Source organism: Haliotis asinina, chromosome 2 (assembly GCF_037392515.1).
Source record: "Haliotis asinina isolate JCU_RB_2024 chromosome 2, JCU_Hal_asi_v2, whole genome shotgun sequence".
Lineage (NCBI taxonomy): Eukaryota > Metazoa > Mollusca > Gastropoda > Lepetellida > Haliotidae > Haliotis > Haliotis asinina.
This window is the reverse complement of record NC_090281.1, coordinates 82,041,985-82,049,495: the sequence shown is the minus strand read 5'-3', so window position 1 is coordinate 82,049,495 and position 7,511 is coordinate 82,041,985.

Below are 7,511 nucleotides of genomic sequence, written 5' to 3'. Positions count from 1 at the left end.
GCTTGATCATATCGTGTAAACTGTTCCTTACGAGAGTGCATGGTGTACGCTGATTCGCTTGATCATATAGTGTAAACTGTTCCTTACGAGAGTGCATGGTGTACGCTGATTCGCTAAATCATAAATATATTATATTAAACTAACGCATGATGTCAATGTGGCCATGGGTGTGAGAATGTTAATGTTTTTCATTACTTACTTCGATGTCCATTCTAACCTATTCAAACGTTTTCTCATTAACTTTTGTTGTACATATCCTAGCCTATGTCTGTCACTTGTGTACACGGCAGTAGGATTGTGTAATTATTGGGAGAGAGCTTTTCTAATTTGGATAACCTGTGCCGAATCCTTTTCTCGAATGAATAAAATATGTTTCAATTCAATACTTCACTTGTTGATATAGCCTTAGAACTATTGATATGGCCTCAGTAGTGTGGGTGCAGCATCAGCACTACTGGTATAACCGAGCTATCACGGATATTGTCATAGTGCTATTGACATAGCTTCACTGGTATAGATATAGCTGCAGTACTATTGGCGTATCATCACTGTTGTTATAACTCTAGTATTACTGATATATAGCTATAGTTCTTTTGATATAACCACTGTACTTTAGATAAAGCGTCACTTTTACTGATATAGCCATGGTACCATTGATATAGGTTCACAACTACTGATGTGGCCATAGTACTATTGACGTATCATTACTATTGTTCTAACTCCTGTGTTACTGATATAGCTTTAGCTCTGTTGATATTGCCACAATACTATAGACATGGCGCCACTTCTACTGATATAGCAACGGTACCATTGATATGGGTTCACTACTACTGATGTGGCCCAGTACTATTGCTATATCCTCAGTTTGACAGTTTGGAGAAGTTCACTCACTCATTACACATAACATAGCAGTACGGCTGCCGTCAGCCTGTGATAAGAAATGTTCATTACCTTAGCGGTAACATCGCTTTGTACAACGACATCTTCACCCCCATAGCCTGACTGTCAGGGTGAACGCGGGTGGTCAGGCTTGGCGACATGATTGACTCAGCTTGACTGTGTGCCAACAGACACCGACAGCGTGACAGGTGCATGTAGTATAAATCATTGCATAGTTTGGTCCAGATGTATTTATTTTCAAGGCGACGTCATTTAGATAAGGCAGTGCCGGACGCGGCACCAAACAACACAGAAACCCTTTACAACAATTTTAACATTCTCGGAAGCTAAACATGCTTCAAAATCATGCACATAAACGCATGCTTAGACTACCGATAGGTAGAATGCAGTAGAATGTCTTAACGAATAGCTAAACATTCTTTGGCTAAAGCATTCGCACACTAAAATAACTGCTGGACGTCAGTACTGGGCGGATCAGTGTGGAGCGAATAACAATGACAGGTCCGACATTAAAATAGCGTGACTCATACTGACGGGTGAGCATTTTTGCATATTGCCTATATTGTCCTAGCATATATACGTTGACTTGGCGCGCGTGCGTACGTGCGCTTTGAAAGGACACGCACCCATTAATCATGTTACTGTAAAATATACCAGTCCGACTCAGTTTTCTGACTCAATAATCGTCGATTATTTCACCAATATATGACTTATATAGTTACTTTTGTTGTTCATCCACTGTATTTATAAAAGTGCTTGAATTCTTTGCATAAGCGGCGGTTAGGTAGCCTCGTGATTTAAGCGTTCGCTCGTCACGCCAAAGACCCGGGTTCGATTCCCGACATAGGTACAATGTGTGAAGTCCATTTCTATTGTCCCCGACGTGATATTTGCTAAAATACAGCTAAAACGTAGAATAATAGTCACCCTTTTCTAAAAAGGTTTGCATTCTATTTTATAAAAAAACAAACACCTATGTCCCTTGAAACCCCTATATTTTTTCAACAAGCTTCATCACAGGCTCTACGGTAACACTATGCAGGGTCTCCCTTTGTCAGCGATGACGCACAATGTATGATGCATACATCGGCATCTGTTGCTGTCGTACTCCAATTGTGTCGAGATGCCGACTAGGAACCTGTCATGATCAATACAGTATGCACGACACATCAGTAGGCTAAGCTTAACCGTACATCCAGTTCAGAATACATAATATAGCGCGGTCACGTGCGGTTTATACTACACTGCTCACATTGTTTCGGCATTTCGGAACGTGGAACTTTTATGACAATTACTAAGGTTCAGCCCGTGTGTGTCTGAACGAGGCTGTGCTGGATCGGTGACGGTTCGGTGAAGGCGAATGTCAGTTTAATCGTTGACCTGACACAAAATGAATATCGAGGCATTATCTGGTGGAATCAATGCTACTGAATAAGTGAGCTGAAACTTTCCACGACTGCCTGGACTAACATCTATTATCTGCAAAAACAAAAGAACAAACGCAAAATGTTTAAGCTTTTTACTTTATATTTTGCATAAACAACAAACAGATAATTATAGATTGTTCAAATTTGGCACACGCCAATGTTTCGGACAGACGCTCATCACAGCACACGTGAAACAATCGAAAGACAACAATCTGTTCTACTGAGCAAAAAAAGAAACTTCACATCTGGAAACATGAATGAGTGAGTGAGTTTAGTTTCACGCCGCTTTTAGCAATATTCCAGCGATACCATGGCGGAATACAGAAGAAATGAACTTCACACTGGAGAAATGAATTCTACTGAAAGCGGGTAGTACAAGGTGGTTAATATAGGTGACTACCATACTGGCTAGGTATAACCCACCAAATTTAGCTGTGCTGAACCATGTATGATGCATGCGTGGGGTCGTGTACAGTGGAGGTTGGGGGTGTCACGCGACCATTGTTTCATGTGCCTGACTACCAACACACGTGCATAATTTGCTGATGATTAATAAATGTACGTTAACAATCTTTGCGAGATAAACAATTCTCACGCCACGCCTTACAAATGGTGAACCTGCATGAGCAATGGGCATGCTCCAGACTGACCAGTCGGGCAATTCACAACCACGTGTGCATCAAACGAGTACGACCTCTGGTTGCCCACTTCATTAAAATCACGTGTAACGTGATATGCAGAGGGCAGTCAAATTCAGTTACGTTATTTGCGCAATCGTTTGACTAGCGCAACGTCAACCAGAAACGCACGGTTTAGGGATCGCGTAACTACCCAGACCATACGATACTGCTTGTACGCTGCCCGTGTTTGTGCTCGACACCCTTATGTCTGTGTAACTCTGACCCAGGTAAATCGCGATGAACGTCTACGCTGGGTACAATCGCACCTGCAAAATGCGGATATTGGCGTCATGGAGTGGTCATCGAGATCACATTACCTCAATTCCATTGAAGACGTATGGAATGCCCTTGGAAGAAAACCGTCGTGCCTTAAGACGTCAACCTCAAGAACTTGTTGGTATAGCAATGGCGCAGGTTGCCTTATGTTCATGGGTATTGTCAGAGACAACATTGCATAGCTGTTTTGAATGCGAGAGGGGAGAAATACAACGTTTTAAACAAAGCTCCAATACAGACGCTGAACAAGAACATCCGGCACATACCCCAATGGGGTTTAGATCTGGAGATCTTGAGTACCATGCCATTTCGTGAATGATGTGGTTTCTCAGAAATGCCTTTGTCACTTTTGCCATGTGAGGTCGGGTGTAGTGATGAAAAATGATGTTTGCTGGTTGTGCAATGGAGATTACCTGTTTCATTTTGGCCCACATCATTACACTCCCAGCAAACACCTGTCCACTTCCTGTATGCAGCATTCAGCATAATGTTTCCAACGACGTCTGTAAACACGACGTCTTCCGTCTGTACAGAGAAAACCGTGTCTCGTCCGTCACAAAGCTAAACATGTCGCCATCGTTGTTGTCATACCCTGTGTCCTTGACACAATTGACGTCGCAGTCGATCTTGCTGATCAGTCTGAATGACGTCTCCGGCGAATACCTACAACGTGTTCCTCACTTCCTGTACAATAAATATAGCAGACCAATGAAAACCTTCTTCATAGCCCAACAATTCTACATGTTGCGCATTCATTTCACGTTGGTATTTTGTCGCCATGCTGTGGTTTGACAGTACTTTATCCTACCCCTGCTGCAGCTGTTTCCGCTAGAGATGTTCCCGAGTTTTCGATCTCAGAATAGCTTCCGATATTGTGAACTGCTTACGGGTGAAGAAGAAAAATAGTTTTTCTGCGACGTTCATTAATACAAAAACGGGTACAGTGAAAAGAATTGTCACTATATGGCAATATGGAAATGGCATTTAAAGCAAAAATAGTAAATGAGCTCAAATACAGTATGTTTGGAAAACATTAAATGTATCTTCATCATAATTTATTAGAATACATGTGAAATAAATAGATATTCATACAGTACTTAAAGTCATACTTGCATTCTAAATGGATTGTCGCATTTTCGCACCAAAGGGACGAGTCTTCGTACAAGCCTCGGAAAAAAACGAAAAGTGACGAACGAGGCAGTACACCTCTCATGGGCTCAGAAGACAGGCCTAGTCTGACGTATAAGCTATCACAGTGGGCAAAGGCTACATCTCCTGTTTTTGTGAGATATCGAGTAAACACTTTGAAGTTGAGAAGATTTGTACTGATACGTCATATATCCAGAAAAGTAAGTCCCCCATCAAACGAAGTTTCATGAGTCTAGAGAAAGTAGTGGTTCTGTCATGGATAAACACGATGCAACGGAAACAAACTTGGATCATGTTCAAGCCGATCTTTTCCAGAAATAATAGAAGAAAATGGATGTGGTAACATCCTTCTTCACATTCAGCCAGGTAGACACTTCAAGTTTACCAGCAACGTGATAAACAATCATACCCACGTCACTCGCCAAGTTCACTCTTCCTGAGCAGCTTAGGCTCGGAACAAGGTCATTTCACCTTGACTCCACCATTACTATTGCCACCAGAAGTATTTGGTTTTTGGCTTAGATCTGTCAGTGAATATGATTTGAAGCCCATCCATGTACAGTTTTACGCCACCTTTAACAATATTTCAGCAATATCACGGCTGGGGGACATCACAAATGGGTTTCACACATTTTTGCCTAATGGAAAATAGAACCCGGGTCTTCGGCCGGACGAGCGAAGATCACACGCTTAGCTGAGCTATATAACCGTCCCAGTAGATCTATGAACTATCTTTCATCGCTTTAGTAAGAGACTACCCGTACATGTACCATAACCACTTCATAGCTTGTGGAACGGGATGTGAATAATCGATGCTGGACCAGTTAATCCAGTGGTTGATGTCATGAAGAACGTTTCACGACGTTTGGGTACCCTGATACACTATCACCCAAGTTACACGACTTATCAACTGCAATGACTCTTACGGAAACCATGAATATCTGGAGACGTATTTATGTTGGATATTTCGAAGTCGAGATTATAAACTCGGTTTGTAGCGCTTCTGGTCGGTGGTTTCACCCAAATGCCTTCTCAACCTTCAGGTGGTGACCTGACCCTCCGTGATTTGTCTGAAACACGAAGCCCGATTCAACTCACCCACTTTTCATGGCCCGTATTATAGTGAAGAAGCATGGTTTCATACCGCTTTTAGCAATATCCCAGCAATATAATGGCGGAGGACAACAGAAAGGGGCTTCATATATTGTGCCCGTGTGGGGAATCGAACCCGGGTCCATGGTGTGACGAACGAAAGCTGAAACCACTAGACTACCCCATAGTCCCACAATACAGTGCGTGGCTGATGTGACTGTATAGTCAAGAGCAGTGGTCCATCAAGCGACCTGACCGTTACGACTAATACATAAGCAGGGATCACAACAGCTAACATTGGAACTAATTGTGGAACGTGAGTAAAGGTTTCCGCCTCTTATGGCAATATTCCGGCAATTTAACAACTGGGCCAGAGATGGGCTCCGAACATTGTACCAATGCAGAGAATCGAGCCCGACCTTGGATGTGCCCAGCCTACGCCTTACTGTTAACTGCTAACAAACTTCTATATCAGGCAAACTTAAACATACGCCGGTCTTGGCGCTAATGTTCTTTCATGTTTAGCGCAGCAGTATTCCAAGTGTATGACAGTGCTATGTGAATAATCGAGTCTAGACCAGACGAACCTGTGACTGGCATAATGAGCATTGATCTACGCAATTTGGATACGATGACACATGTCAGAAAACTTGCTCACTCTTTCCGGTTGTACGTCTGAATCTGTGCTGAAGACACATTCTAACGTGGGTCTTCACAGACCGTTATGCTAGAGGTGACTATGCCAGACATTTACTGCAGTCGTACTACTGGACTTGACCAGTGAAGGTCCCGGGGTAGAACAGTCCTTCAGCAACCCATGCTTGCCATAAAAGGCGACTATGCTTGTCGTAACGACGAGGAGACTAACAAGATTGGGTGGTCAGGCTCGCTGACTTGGTTGACAAATGTCATCGGTGCCCAATTGCGCAGATCGATGCTCATGTTGTTGATCACTGGATTGCCTGGTCAAGACTGGATTATTTACAGGCCGCTGCTATATAGACTCGATTATTTACAGACCGCTGCCATATAGCTGGAATATTGCTGAGTGTGGCGCTAAACTCAACTTACTCACTCACTACTGGACGTTTTGTGAAGTGGAGACCAGAAGCTGAGTGGTCTTGTAATAAACCATCCCTAGAATATAAATTTAAGGAAGGTTTCAATAAGCGTCGTGACTCTTGAGTTCATATGATTCATGCATTTTTCAGTTCAAACTCCCTTGGGCTGTAGGCTAGAATATGTATGGTCAAAACATTCCATGCTTTTCGTCAAACCGGCTAAACAGTGGATGGCATGTTAATGCAACGGTTGACTGGATGATTGTTTGTCAGCTTATCCCGAAGACCTTTGATTATGTTTTACGTCATTGTCATCAAAATTCCGATTAAATCACGTAGATTTGTAAAATGATGGCGTTACCAGTCTGTTAGACCGTATTGGTACAATGAAAAATAATTAGACAGGAGACGAGTCAGATCATAGATGCCCTAACTCCTTCCAACCAACAATCCTCCTCTAGCACCCACAACCCGCCACACCTCACACGTTAACGTTACCACTCTAGGAGCATTGACTGACTAGAAATGACAAAATCCATAATCACCTGGAAATCCAAGATGGCCGTCAAAATGGCCGCCGATTGTTTTGTTCCAATCGATGACTTTAATCCTGTGGCATATACTTTAAACGTAATACACACCCAAGAAGTTAGAACCGGGAGTACTAGGTGAGGTGAATATATATCAGTTGGCTTGATAACAGTGTTAGAACCTACACGTCGCTCCTATTGTAATAATAAAATTGCCCAGCCATATATCTTATCCTCGCCCACATAAGTGTATCCACAGCTAACCCAGAAAGACACCATCGACAGGTGATATTTCGTTGTTAAGCCCCACGAAGTATACTTATCGCTACTATCTTAAAACTCCCATAATATACCATGCCAACGTGGACGTGAACGACTTCAAGATGAACGACGCGG